This window comes from Tamandua tetradactyla, chromosome 3 (assembly GCF_023851605.1).
Source record: "Tamandua tetradactyla isolate mTamTet1 chromosome 3, mTamTet1.pri, whole genome shotgun sequence".
Taxonomy (NCBI): Eukaryota; Metazoa; Chordata; class Mammalia; order Pilosa; family Myrmecophagidae; genus Tamandua; species Tamandua tetradactyla.
The window spans coordinates 56,738,061-56,753,999 of record NC_135329.1 but is presented as its reverse complement, the minus strand read 5'-3'; the positions used below and the strand labels follow the sequence as shown (position 1 = coordinate 56,753,999).

Here is a 15,939-nt window from a genome sequence, read left to right as displayed (position 1 = left end):
GCTGACGAACAAGTGCACAGACGAAGGACTATTCACAGAGCAGAGAGAGCAGGTTTCTGCTCTCTGCCGGGAGAGCGAACTAAGGAGCAATCAAGAGAGAGCACTGAACACCACTGTCACTGAGGGAGTGAGCATGCCGTCACTGGAGGAATGTAAGCCCAGAAGAGATGAGAAGTCACAAGTGTTAGGTGGGCCTTAGAAGAAAACTCCTTCTCAAAAGCCCCTTTATGCCTGGGGGCTCAAGTATTCCATATTCTAGGCCTGAGGTCAGCAAACTCGTTCTGTAAAGAGCCAGAGAGGAAGTACTTTTGGCTTTGCAGACCATATGCCCTTCGTTGAGCTAAGTCACTTCTGTGGCGCCAAAGCAGTCACAGACAATTACATCCAGGGATGACCGTGGCTGTTCCAATAAATCTTTCTTTGCAAAAACAGCTGGCGGGCCAAATTGGGCCCTTGGGCCATGGTTCTAGGACAGTGATCTCATTAGAGGGAAGTTGTGGGTCCCTAGTAATTCGCTGCTGTTGATTCCACCATCTATCACAGCTGGGTAGCCGGTTAACAAACCCACGTCTTCACCTTCGGGACCAACTTAAACCATCTCAGACAATCACCCCATTTCTTTCAACCTCCCCCCATTCATTTTACTCTTCTCTCTAAGCATGTCAGTTTGACCTTTCTACAACAAAAAAATAGAAAAGAAAAGAAACCTTCCCCAGAACCAGGCCCAACTGAACAGCTGATCACTTCAATCCCACCTTCTCTGAACCTTGGGGCACTAAACCAGTGAACTCCCCCCACACACACTCCCTGCCCCATGGAATGCAGCCCCCTCCTGTCCACCGTCCCACTGCCACGAGACAGCAGCAGAAAGAAGGATAATGCAATGTAGGCGTTTCCCTAAAATTAAAGGCTAGTTATCAAAAGAACGGTCCTTTCTTCTGAGATCACGTACTTCCTTGTTATTGCAGGCCTTAAAATGCCCTTTCTATCATTAAAAAGGTAAGGATGGGGGGGGTGGCAATTTTTTAATGTCCTTATTTGACAAAATTTAAAGCTGAAAACCCTAAGTTGCCCCCTCCCTTTTAAAAAAAAATTGACCAGGTCATAAAATCCTGAAGTTTGAAATGTACACTACGATCAGAATTTTTTTTTTAATTTTAATTTTTTATGCTTTTAAAGAGCTTACACAATAGTTGGTGAGAAAGAGTTTTTTCTGAACTGTCCATGACCTGCTTGCTGTGCCAGAGGGCAGAGGCCTGGAAGGTCCAGGTCCAGCAGAAGGTCTGGGCTGAACGGAAAAAGACTCCAGGGCTCTAATGAGGACAAGGGTGCCAGGGCTCCCACTCCTTCCCTGCCACCCCCCTGGGCACTCAAGGTGAGAGTGGCAGAGGCCAGGGAGGTACAGTCACGGAACTGCGTTCCAGTCTCCCCGAGGGCTGCAGGGGGAAGGGGAGGCCTGGACCTTGCCCCAGCAAGTAGGAGCGCTGCCAATGCAACCAACTGATGGGGAAGGTACACAATCACTTCCAGGGTAATTAATTTAGATCCAGACAAAAACCCTACTGGGAAATCAGCCCGCTATGGAGCAGAAAGAGCTCCCTTCCTCCTCTCTCCCTCCTTCCTTTCTTTCAGCAGCGTTACTGGGATATAAGTCACATCCCATACAATTCACCTATTTCAAGAATATATCTAGAAAATAACATCTTGGAGAAGATGTGGAAAAACTGGAACTCGAGTGAATTGTTGGTGGCAATGTAAAATGGCGCAACCACAATGGAAAGCAATATGGAGGTTCCACAAAAAGTTAAATACAGAATTACCATTCAACCTGGCAATTCCGCTTCGTAGAATATACCCAAAGAGAGGGAGAAGAGAGTCTCAAACAGACATTTGTACACCAATGTTTACAGCAGCCTTAATCACATTAGCCAAAAGCTGGAAGCAACCCAAGTTTCCAGCAACAAAAAATGGATAAACAGAATGTGGCACATATAAACGATGGAATATTATTCAGCCATAAAAAAAGAATGAAGTTATGAAACTATACAACAACATGGAAGATTCTTGAAAACATTACGTACAATAAAATAAGCAAGGCACACCAGGCCACAAATTGTTTGATATTACATATAAGAAGAGATTACTAGAAATAGCAGATCTGCAGAGATGGAAAGCAAATTAGAGCTTATGGGGGATGGGGAAGGGGAAGGGAAGAGGGTTTGTTTGTAAAAAATAGTTAAAGTGTAAAACTCAATGGTCACACCACAATCAATTTTAGAACATTTTCACCTCCCCCAAAAGAAATACCATATCCATTAGCAGTCGCTCCTTATTTCTCCTCCAACCCTGCAGCTCCAGCCCCTGGCAACCACTAATCTACTTTCTGTCTCTACAGATGTGCCTACTCTAGACATTTCATAAAAATAGGATCATACAATATGTGATGTTATGTCTGGCTTCTTTCACTCAACATATTTTCCAAGGTTGATATGCGTTGTAGCACACATCAGTATTTCACTTCTTTTTATTGCCGGGCAATATCCTATATCATGTGGATTTATCACATTTTATTATTCCATTCATTTATTGATGAACATTTTCAGCATTGAGAATAAGGCTTTTATAAACACTGGTGTACAAGTATCTTTTTGACACCCTGTTTTCACTCTTTTGGGCCATATACCTAGAAGTTGATGGACATTTGGGTCATTTTTGCTCCTTAGCCATTATGAACAATGAACATCAATGTACGTCATGAGCATTCATGTACACACTTCTGAATGGATATCTGTTTTCAAGTTCTCTTGGGTATATATAGGAGTGGAATTGCTGGATAATATGGTAACTCTGCATTAAATCTTTAGAGGAACAGCCAGACTATTTTCCAAAGTGGCTGCATCATTTTACATTTCTGTCAGCAGCACATCAGGGTTCCAATGCCTCCACATCCTCACCAACATTTGTTATTATCTTTTCTATTATAGCCACCTAGTGGGTGTGAAAAAATGTCTGTATAGGTCCTTTGCCCTATTTGTCTTTCTATCATCAAGCTGTAAGCATTCTTTATAGATTCTAGATACAAGGCCTTGATCAGATACATGATTTGCAAATATTTTCTCCCATACTGTGGGTTGTCTTTTCACTTTCTTGATGATGTTTTTTGAAGCACAAAACTTTTTAACTTCAATGAAGTCCAATTTATCAATTTTTTCTCTTGTTGCTTGTGCTTTGGGTGTCATATTTAAAAACCATTGCTTCCCCCACAGTCACGAAGATTTACACCTGTTTTCTTCTAAGAGTTTTTTAGTTTTAGCTCTTACTCTTTGATCCACCCATTTCAGGTCAGTTTTTGTTTTTTGTTTTTTTGGATGGTGTGGTGCAGGGAACCAACATCACCTTTTTGCAGTTGTCCCAGCAAAATCTGCTGAACAAACTGATCTTCCCCACATCGAGTTATCTTGGTGCCCTTGTCAAAAATCAACTGATTGTAAATGTGAGAGTTTCTTTCTGATTTCTCAATTCTGTTCTCTATGTCTCTATGTCTCTAATCTCTATGTCTTTCCTCAGGCCATGTGCCAATCTGAAAGGATTATATGCCCCAGGAGAGCTATGGTTAATCTTGACTGGATTATCTCCACAGAGATGTGACTCGCCCAATTGCAGGTATTAACCTTTGATTAGAAGGAGATGTGACTCCACCCATCCCAGGTGGGGTTTGATTAGTTTAAGGGAATCCTTTAAAAGAGGAAACATTTTAGAGCCACGAGAACCACGAGAGCCCATGCAGCCAGAGACCTTTCGAGATGAAGGAAAAAGTTCCCGGGGGAGCCTCATGAAATGAGAAGCCTGGAGAGAAAGCTAGCAGACGTCACCATGTTCACCATATGCCTTTCCAGTTGAGAGAGAAACCCTGAACCTCACTGGCCTTCTTAACTAAGGTATCTTTCCCTGGATGCCTTAGATTGGACATTCTACAGTGCTTTAATTTGGACATTTGCACAGCTTTAGAACTGTAAACTTGCAACTTATTAAATTCCCTCCTTTTAAAAGCCGTTTGATTTCCGGTATATCACATTTCGGCAGCTAGCAAACTAGAACAGGCCAGTACCACACTGTATTGATCACTACTGCTTTGTAGTATGTTACGGTATTGGAGAGTTTGAGTCCTTCAATTTTATGCTTCTTTTTCAATTGGATTTAGCTCTTTTGAGTTCTTTGCATTTCCATGTGAATTTTAAGATTAGCATTTCAGTTTCTGCAAGGAGTCAACTGGAATTTTGAATAAGGGTGGCATTGAACCTTTAGATGAATTTGGCAAGTACTATCATCCTAACAGTTTTGTCTTCCGATCTATGAACATGGGATGTCTTTCCGCTTATTTAGGTCTTCTTTCATATCCTTCAACAATATTTTGTAGTTGTCTGTGTACAAGTCTTTCATTTCTTGGGTTAAGTTTATTTCTAAGTATTTTTTTCTCTTTGATGCTATTGTAAATGGAATTGTTTTTTAATTTTAACTTCAGATTGTTCAATTGCAGGTGTACAGAAATGCAATTCATTTTGGTATTTTGGTCTTATGCTGTGCACCCCTGCTGAACTTGTTTCTCACTTCTAGTAGTTTTTCAGTGGATTCCTTAGTATCTTTCATACAAGATCATGTCATTTGTGAAACAAAGAAAGCTTTACTTCTTTCTTTCCAAGTTGGATGATTTTATTTCATGTTCTTGCCTAACTTTTGTAGCTAGAACCTCCAGTACAATAGTGTATTAAAGTCTTAAGGACAGACATCCTTATCTTGTTCCTGACCTTAAGTGTAAAATATTGAATTCTTGCACCATTAAGTATGATGTCATAGTTGTGTGTTCAAGTTTTGAAAGCTCCACCTAGAATTTATAACATTTTGAGATGTCTCCAAACAGTTAAGACTGGGAAAGCACACAAAATTTTCTGTTTATGAAAACAGGCTTAGACAGGAAAAGTTTTGAAGAAAGAGGCCAAGCTTTGTGTGATCCGCTCTCATCTAGATTGGCTCTGGATTATCTGGCGTTCCAGCCCCTCTGTGAAGCACAGGGCAACTGGAACCTGGAGGCCGGCTGGTGCTCTTTGAATTCACTAAGACCCAGCTGTGCTCTTCCCAAACCAGCTTATCCCAATTGTACTTTTTTTTTTTTTAACTTTGCAATATAAATCGAATGTAAACTGTTATAAAGAGAAGTTCAAGAAGAGTTGCTTCTATGAAAACAGAGTTGAATAATCCGGGAAGAATTTGGTTAAATCAGGCATGGACAAATAACTACATAGTATGGCGGAGAGGGGGTGCATATAAAAATTTCCAAGGAACCACATTTGGTTCCTAGTTTACTTCATAGGAACAGAAACTGGAAATCCAAGATGTATTACAGTTGTGGATAATGCAAGAAAGAGCATACAGGACATCAATCTGTGGACCTGTATTGCAGAAAAGGCCTGGGACCTAAAGCAAGATATGGGGCATGAATGCATGCTTTACAGTAATACAAACTGTTTTACATTAAATTAAAAAGTTCAAGATATTTCTATATCATATTTATGACTCCTCTTTAATCTTTTCAGTTAACCTACTTATTGTCAGAGCTGATGGTACTGGAAAATAGGCCTTCTTTTGAACATTACAAAATAACAGTAGTTTCTTGGGCCAGTGAGACAAAATGTAAATTTTTTTCTCTCTGTCTCCTTTTAACTATTTAGTGTTTCAAAGTATTCTAATGAATATATTTATACTTTAATCATTTCATTATTTTCTTTAATTAGAATAGTTGTAGGTTTACAGAAAAATAATGCAGAAAATACAGGGTCCCCATATACAACTCTATTGTTAACACCTTGCATTAGCAGGTACATTTGTTCCAATGGATGAAAGCGTTTTTATAATTGTGCTTATATTAACTATAATCCATGCTATACATTAGGACATACTAATAATGTTCTACAGTCCTTTTGGTTTGTTTTGGTTTTTTATTCTAGTAACGAAGATACAGCCTAAAATTCCCCCCTTTGGGCCATATTCAGTTATATAATTCAGTGCTGATAATTCTGCTCACAATGTTGTACTACCATCATTACCAGACTTTTCCATCATCCTATATAGAAACTCTGTGCAATTTCAGCATTAACTCCCCTTTCCCTACTGCCATCCTGACCCCCAGAAACCTACATTCTAGTTCTGATTCTATGAATTTGTCTATTCTAGTTATTTCACATTAGTGAGATAATACAACATTTGTGCTTTTATGTTGGGTTTATTTCACTCAATAGATGCCTTCAAGGCTCATCCATGTTGTCGTATGTATCAGAACTTCATTCCTTTTTATGCCTGAATAATAGTCCATTGTATATATATACTGCATTTTTAAATCCATTCATCAGTTGATGGACACTTGGGTAATTGCGGCAATTGCAAAAAAATGCTGCTATAAACATCAGTGTACAAATATCTGTTCGAAATCCTGCTGTCAATTCTTCTAGATATATATCTAGAAAAAGGATTGCTGGGTGTTCTAGTTTGCTAGCTGTCGGAATGCAATATAACAGAAACAATGGCTTTTAAAAAGGGGAATTTAATAAGTTGCTAGGTACAGCTCTAAGTCCGAGAAAATGTCCCATTAAAACAAGTCTATAGAAATGTTCAGTCAAAGGCATCCAGGGAAAGATACCTTGATTCAAGAAGGCCAATGAAGTTCAGGGTTTTTCTCTCAAGTGAGAAGGCACATGGCGAACACAGTCAAGGCTTCTCTTTCAGCTCGAAGGGCATGTGACGAACACGGTGTCACCTGCTAGCTTTCTCTCCTGGCTTCCGGTTTCATGAAGCTCCCCGGGAGGCATTTTCCTTCTCATCTCCAAAGGTCGCTGGCTGGTGGACTCTCTGCTTCGTGGTGCTGCAGCATTCTCTGCTCTCTTTGAATCTCTCTCATTCTTCAAAATATTTCCTCTTTTATAGGACTCCAGAAACTTATCAAGACCCACCCAAATGGGTGGAGAGATGGCGTCACCTAATCCAGTTTAACAACCACTCATGATTAAATCACACCATCCAGGGAGATGATCTGATTACAGATTCAAACATACAGTATTGAATAGGGGTAATTCTACCTTTATGAAATGGGATTTTGATTAAAACATGGCTTTTTTAGGGGGCATACATCCTGTCAAACCAGCACACTGGGTCATATGGTAATTCTAATACTTAAGTCTAATACTTAACTTTCTGAGGAACTGCCAAACTGTCTTTCACAGCACCTGCACCATTTTACATTCCCACCAAAACTGAGTGTTCTTATTTCTTCATATCCTCTCCAACACTTATAATTTTCTGTTTTTTTTTTTTTACAATAACCATTCTAGTGCTTGTGAAATGGTACCTCATTGTGGTTTTGATTTGCATTTCCATAATAGCTAATGACGTTGAGAATCTTTTCTTTGAGAATCTTTTCATGTGCTATTTGCCCCTTTTTAAATAACTTGTGTGGAGAAATGTCTATTCAAATCTTAAGTCCATTTTAAAATCAGGTTGTCTTTTTGTCCTTGAGTTATAGAAGTTCTTTAATTATTCTCTATTTACGTGTTTATTGGATAGGTGGTTTCCAAACATCCTCTCCCATTGTGTAAGTTATCTTTTTACTTTCATGATAAAGTTTTTGATGTGCAAAAAGTTTTTAATTTTGATGAGGTCCCATTTATCTATATTTTCTTCTGTTACTAGTGCTGTGGGTATAAAGCCTAAGAAACCATTGCCTAATACAAGGTCCCACACTTTCTTATAGGAGTTTTATAATTTTGTTCCTTTTTTTCTTTTTAAATTTTAATTAATTAATTAATTAATTTAATTAATTAAATTTAATTTTAAAAATTACAAGAAACACAAACATTCCCAACACATAACACTCAGCAATTCACAATATCATCACATAGTTGCATATTCATCATCATGATCATTTCCCAGAACATTAGCATCAATTCAGAAAAAGAAATAAAAGACAACAGAAAAATATAACAAACAGAAAAAAAAAATTTTACAGGCCATACCCCTTACTGATCCCTTTCATTGATCACTAGCATTTCAAACTAAATCTATTTTAACATTTGTTCCCCCTATTATTTATTTTTATTCCATATGTTCCTCTCATCTGTTGACAAGGTAGATAAAAGGAGCATCAGACACAAGGTTTTCACAATCACAGTCACACTGTGAAAGCTATATCATTATACAATCATCATCAAGAAACATGGCTACTAGAACACAGCGCTACATTTTCAGGCAGTTCCCTCCAGCCTCTCCATTACATCTTGGATAACAAGGTGATATCTACTTAATGCATAAGAATAACCTCCAGGATAACCTCTCCACTCTGTTTGGAATCTCTCAGCCATTGACACTTTGTCTCATTTCACTCTTTCCCCTTTTGGTCGAGAAGGTTTCCTCAATCCCTTGATGCTGTGTCTCAGTTCATTCTAGAGTTTTTCTCAATCCCTTGATGCTGAATCTCAGCTCATTCTGGGATTTCTGTCCCACGCTGCCAGGAAGATCCACACCCCTGGTAGTCACGTCCCACGCAGACAGGGGGAGGGTGGTGAGTCCGCTTGCTGTGTTGGTTGGAGAGAGAGGCCACATCTGAGCAACAAAAGAGTCTCTCTTGGGGGTGACTCTTAGGCTTAATTTTAAGTAGGCTTGACATATCCCCTGTGGGGTTAAGTTTCATATGAACAAACCCCAAGACTGGGGGCTCAGCCTATAGCTTTGGTTGTCCACACTGCTTGTGAGAATATCCAGGATTCAACTTGGGGAAGTTGAGTTTTCCCCCATTCTCACTATTCCCCAAAGGGGACTTTGCAAATACTTTTCCACTCACTGATCAGATCACTCTGGGATTCATCAGGGCATCACCTGGACAAACCAACAAAATCTCATGTCCTATACAAAGTTCCATGTACTTAAGGTGTTCAATCAATAATTTTCTTTCTTATATTTGGGTCTTTGATCCATTTTGAGTCGATTTCTGTATGAGGTACAAGGTAAGGGTCTACTTTCATTCTTTTCCATATGGACATAGAGTTCTTCCAGCACCATTTGTTGAAGAGACTATTCTTTCCCCATTGAGTGGACTTAGCACCCTTGTTGAAAACCAGTTGGCCATTTTTTTGAAGGTTTACTTCTGAACTCCCAATTTGACTCCATTGGTCTACGTATCTGTTCTTCAGCCAGTGCCATACTATTTTGATTACTGTGGCTTTGAAGATTGGGAAGTGTGATTCCTACAACTTCATTATTTTTTAAAATGGCTTTGGCTATTCAGAGCCCCTGGACATTCCATGTAAATGTGTGGACTGCTTTCTCTACAAAGAAGGCTGTTGAAATTTTGATTGGGATTGCATTGAATTTGCAAATTGCTTTGTATAGATTTGCCATCTTAACAATATTTAGTCTCACAATCCATGGATATGGAATATCCTTCCATTTATTTAGGGTTTCATTGATTTCTTTTAGCAATGTTGTGTAGTTTTCTGTGTGCAAGTCTTGTACATCCTTATTAGATTTATTCAGATATTTTATTTTTTTAGTTGCTATTGTAAATGGATTTTTTTGTTGGTTTCTTCCTCCAATGTTCATTATTAGTGTATGGAAACACAATTGATTTTTGTGCATTGATCTTGTACCCTGCTAGTTTGCTGAATTCATTTAATAGCTGTAGGAACTTTCTTGTGGATTTGTGAGGATTTTCAGTATTTAGGATCATGTCATCTGCAAATAGGGAAAGTTTCACTTCTTCCTTTTCAATTTGAAAGTCTTTTCTTTGTTTCTCTGGCCTAACTGCTCCAGCTAGAACTTCCAACACAATCCTGAATAACAGTGCTGACAGAGAGCATCTTTGTCTTCTTCCTGATTTAGAGGGAAAGATTTCAGTCTTTCACCACTGAATATGATGTTAGCAGGGGTTTTTTCATATATGCCCTTTATCATGTTGAGGAAGTTTCCTTTTATTCCTTGCTTTCTAAGTGTTTTTATCTAGAAGGGGTGTTAAACTTTGTCAAATGTCTTTTCTGCATCAATTGAAATGATCATATGGTTTTTTTCCTTTGGTTCTGTTAATGTAATATAGCACATTAATATATCTTACATTTCATATATGGGATAAATCCCACTTAATCATGGTGCACAATTCTTTTCATGTGCTGTTGGATTTGGTTTGCTAGTATTCTGTCAAAGATTTTTGCACCATATTCATAAGGAATATCGGCCTGTAATTTTCTCTTCTTGTGATATCTTTATCTGGCTTTGATAAGAGGGTGATGTTGGCCTCACTGAATACGTGAGCCAGTGTTCCCTCCTCTTCAATTTTCTGGAAGAATCTGAGCAGGATTCACTCTAATTCTTCTTATAATGTTTCATAAAATTCCCCTGTGAAGCCATCTGGTCCTGGGCATTTTTTTGTTGAGAGGTTCTTGATTACTGATTCAATCTCTACTTCTTATTAATTTCTTGAGGTCTTATATTTCTTCTTAAGTCAGTGTAGGTAGTTTGCGTGTTTCTAGAAATGTACCCATTTCATTCAGGTTATCTAACTCTCATAGTCCTTTATTGTACCAGTTTTTCACTTCTCTCTTTTCCTTCGTCAGTCTAGCTAAAGGTTCGTTGATTTTACTGATCTTTTCAAAGAACCAACTCTTGGATTTGCTGATTCTATTTTTTAAATTCTTTATTTCATTATCTTTGCTTTAATCTTTGTTATTTCCTTCTTTCTGATCGCTTTAGGTTTAGTTTTCTCTTCTTTTTTCCAGATCCTCCAGTTCTGAGGTTAGATCTCTAATTTGATATCTTTCTTCTTTCCTTCTCAGCCTTGCCTTTACTGCATCCCATAAATTTTGTATGTTGTGCTTTCATTTTCATTCACCTAAAAATACTCCTAATTTCTCTTTTGATTTCTTACTTGACCCATTGGTTATTTAGGAGTATATTGTTTGGACAACCAATTTAATATGGTTGGACTGTATGTGTGTGAAGATTTCTCAGTAAAAATATTTAAAGAAAATAATAAAGGGGGTATATAGGAAAAAATACAGCTAATGCCAACTATATACTGCAGTTAACAGTAAAACTGCACTATTCCTTCGTTAATTATAAAAAAGATACCATACCAGTACTAAGTGTCAATGACAGGGAGGCATGGGGTGTGGGATTTTTCCTTTTCCAGCAATGACTATGTTCTCAAATCGATTGTGGTGATGAATGTACAACTCTGTGATTATACTGAGAACCACTGATTATATACTTTGTATGGACTGCATAGGTGCGAATAAAACTGTTAAAAATTAAGTACATAAGCTTACAATTAAATTATGTTTAAAGCAAAGATAATACTCAAAACTCATAACTTCATAATTACTTTTCCACAGTTGCTCTATGCTTTTGAAGTTTTAAAATATCTTCTGTATCTGTACAGTAGAAATATTAAATAATAGTGTACTACCTCACATTTCTTTGCATCTCCACATTCAGTTTCATAGCATTGGCAGCTTGAAATTGGCCATGATAGGCATATATTTACACCATAGAAATGGACAAGCACTCCAAGTAAGGACTTGATTTATTGTTCTTCTGATTATCCAGACTTAAGGAAGTCATGGAGAAAATATTAATAATTAAGTGTGCCATGTCTGTAGCTATTATATTGTGAGTAGAAAAGAAAAATTGAGGGAATATCCCTCCGATGTTTGAGAACTTTTATCTGATACAAAAAGTTTCTCATATCATTGATAACAAATGAAGTTTCAATGTAAAAAAAAGGGTAAATTGCTTAATTTCCACACACTTGTGAATTTTCAATGTATCCCTTTGTTTTTTATTTCTAGCTTCAGTCTAGCTTCATAGTGGTCAGAGAAGATACATTGTGTAATTTCTGTATTTTCTAATTTATTGAGACTTGCTTTGTGACATATGATCTATCCTTGAGAATAATCTACATGCAAGAAAGACTGCATATTCAGATGCTATTGGGTGAGATGTTTTATATGTCTGTCTAGTTTAGTATTTTGTTCAAGTCTTCTCATCTTATTCCTTATTGACTTTCTGTGTAGCTGTTCCATCCACTTTGTAAAGTGGTATACTGAAACCTCCTGCTACTGATGTAGAACCATCTATTTCTCTCTTGGAATTTGCCAATATTTGTTTCATATATTTTGGGGCTCTGCTATTAGGTGCATATATATTTATATCATTATTTCTTCTTGTTGGATTGACCCCTTTATCAGTATTAGTTGACCTTCTTTGCCCCTCCTAATAGTTTTGGACTATTTTATCTGATACTAGGATTGCTACCCCAACTCTTTTTTGCATGGTATATATTTTTTCCATCCTTTCACTTTGAATTTATTCATGTCTCTCAATTTAATGTGAATCTCTGGTAAACATCCTGTGGTTAGTGATGCTTTTTCATCCACTCTGCCAATCTTTGCCTTTTGGAGAGTTTAACCCATTTACATTTGAAGTAACTACTGATTACACAGGACTTTTTTCTGCCATTTTGCTATTTTGTCTTTATATCTTATACCTTTTTTGAACCTCAATTCTACTACCTACTACTACTACTAACATATATATGTATATATATATGTGTATATATATATATATATATATATATACATATATATATGACATTGTACCATTTTGAGTCCCTTCTCATTTATTTCTGTATATATTTTTCACATATTTATTTTGTGGTTACCATGAGGCGAAAATTTAACATCCTAAATCCACAACAGTCACCTCTGATTTGATACCAACTTAACCTCAATAACATACACATACACTGTTCTTATAATCCTTCGGACCCCCACCTTTTGCTTACATATTACAAATTATATATTTATACATTTCATGTCCAAAAACATAGATTTATCATTACTTTTCATGCATTTGCATTTTAGAACTTATAAGAAGTAAAACGTGGATGTACCCTTGGATGATTACATGGTATGTGAATATATAATATATATCAATATATATATATATGTCCCCAAAAAAGAGGATGTACATATAAAAAAATACAATACAGTAAGGTTGGCAATTATAATTACCCATATGGTTGCTTTTACTGGAGGTCTTTATTTCTTTACATAACTTTGATCTTCTGTCTAGTGGCCTTTCTTTTCAGTCTGAATAACTGTCTGAGGCAAATCGAGTGGTTATGAACTCCATCAGCTTTTTGTTTATCTGGGAATGTCTCAAGCTCTCCCTCAGTTTTTTAAATAAAGTCTCATCAGATATAAAATTCCCGGTTGGCAATTGTTTTCTTTCAGCACTCCAAATATTTCATCCTATTGCCTTCTTTCCTCCATATTTTTCTGATGAGAAATTGGCACTCCACCTTATTGAGATTCCCTTCTACATAACTTGCTTTTTTTCTGTAGGTTTCAGAACTCTCTCTTTGTCCTCGGCCTTGGACAATTTGATTATTATATGTCTGGGCATGGTTCTATTTGAGCTTATCTGGTTTGGGGTTCCTTGGGTTTCTCAAATGTGCATATTCATTAAATTTGGGAACTTTTCTGCCATTATTTCGTTGACTATCCCCCTCTCCCTTTCCTCTCTTCTTTCTCCTTCCAGGACTTCTATTATGCAGATACTGGAATGCTTCCTGGTGTCCCACAGGTCTTAGGCTCTGTTCAGTGTGTTTTTACTTTGTGCTTCTCAGCCTGACTCTTTTCAGTTGCTTTGCCTTTGAGATCACAGATTCTTTCTTGTGTCTGCTCCAATCTGCTGTTGAAACTGTCTAGGGAATTTCTTGTTTTAGTTCTTGTGTTCTTCAATTCCAGCATTTCTGTTAGGTTCTGACTTAGAACCTCAAAGACATTCCCATATTGTTCATTCGTGGTTTTGTTCATATCCTTTATTTCTTTCTCGGTTTTTCTTGATTATCTTGAGCAAACTGAAGATTATTTTTAAATTTGTTTATTTTTTATGTGTCTCCCTATATATATGAATTTTTATACATACACACAGGCAAATATGTGATATGTCTATCATAGGGAATTTTGTTCGCAACGTTGTTTGTTTTAGTGGGGGTGGGGGAGTGCATGGACCAGGAATCAAACCTGGGTCTCCCACATGGCAGGCAAGAACTCTACCACTGAACTACCGTTACATCCCTGAGGATCGTTTTTTTAGAAGTCTCTATCTGGTAAATCCAAAGTCTGTCCCTCTTGGCTGATGATTTCTGGATGTTTGTCTTGTTTCTTTTGGCTAGGCCATCATTTCCTGTTTCTTTATTTGTCTTGTGATCTTCTGTAAAACCCTGTGCATTTTAATATTGTACAGTGTTAAACTGGGATTTAGCTCCTGGGACTGTCTATTCCTTAAGCTTCTATCCAGCTAGTGGCGTGACTTAGATTTTCTTGAATGCCAGGAGGTAATCAAAATGAACAATCCAAAGCAAAGAGCACCTTTCACTGTCTCTGCAAATTGGCTCTGATTTGGCTGGTGCTCTCCTTCAGAGCTCAGCCTTCCTATCAAGATCAGCCTTAGGCAAATGCAAAGGGCAGTGACCTCTCTCTCTCTTATCTGAGTCTTGAACAGAGCCAGGGTGCCTGCTTCTTTTCCTAGGCTTGTGCTTGCTAGAGGTCTTAGGAATTCCGGTTTACAGTTTACAAGAGTTGGCATGAACTCTCTTGAAATAGACTTTCACCCACTCCTCTGTGCTCTCAAGTGACTTAATGCAGGTAATCCTTTGCCCCAGGTGCTTCAATTGTCCCAGCTGTCTACAAGAGCTTCTCTGCCTTCCGGGCAAACTCTGGGTGGGTAAACCAGACACATGCTCTGCGGCTCAGTCTCTCAGATTTCCAGCTTATAGACTGTCATTGGCATACATGCACCCCGGTAAATGCACTGGGGCTGCTCTGCTCCTTCTGCAACAGGGCCAGGGACAATGGAAGCATGAGCTGGGATGTGCCTGTGCTGTGAAGGAGGTGGGGGACGGACTAGCAAGTGTGCCACGAGCTTCTTCTATGGCTTTTGAAGCTGCAATTTCTTAATTCATCACTTGTAGGGTTAATGCAGCCCTTTAATTGTTTTCCATAGTTTTGAGGGAGGGTACTCTCTTTAAGATTCCTCTGCCATCTTTGCCTGAGGGGGCTGGAACAGTAGCTGGCCCCTAGGGATCTGAAGTAGGTGATCTAAAATAGTGATCAGTGATCAGACCACACCTCAGGAGTTTGGAGAACTAGGTCTTTATGACCCATCCTGATACCAGCAAGCTCCAGCCCCCACTGCTGCCTACCAGAAGGCTGGGGAAGGGGGACCATAGTTCCTACAGGGAGGGTGCAGCTCACCAGCATTTGCCAGCCTCTTCCTCCTGCTTCTCCTTGGATGCTGAACTGTTTTCCAATAGACTCCAGAGATTCAGAGCAGTTGATTCAGACAATACCTGCCAATCCAATACCTGTTTTGGTGGAGGGAATGATTCCTGGAGCTTCCTACTTTATGTCTCCCCATGATCCTCTCCCTTATCATAAATTACTTTTGTAGTAAAGAAAAAATACGATAAAATTTCTTTTTAAGATTTAGATTCTGTTACTTCCTGATGAGAATAGGAAGAAATATGGAAATGCTATGTGCTCATGGCATGTGTTATTACTGAAGTCCAATACCACAAAAGGTAAGTGGGAAATGTGCAAAAGGAACAGCTTAAAACAACAAAATAAATAAGATCTTTGGTCAAGTTACAATGCTACTTTGATTGAGAGTTAATAGGACACTGAAGCAGATTCTTTAATTTAGTTGCCACTAAGATGGGCTCCTTTACCCAGTCCTTTGGTTTAGCTGTTGGGAACTGAGAGTCTTTTCAACAAATTGTTTCTCTTTGGTTTAACTCACTTCAAGAGGCAGGCTTGCTTTTAGAAATAAAGCAATGCT

At 38.1% G+C, this 15,939-nt stretch overlaps 1 protein-coding gene across 3 annotated transcripts in view; it reads right to left on the bottom strand.

Moving 5' to 3' along the window:
• HPCAL1 (hippocalcin like 1) overlaps positions 1–15,939 on the bottom strand; it is a 135,743-nt gene that overhangs the window by 74,332 nt on the left and 45,472 nt on the right. The gene's annotated exons all lie outside the window — the stretch shown is intronic.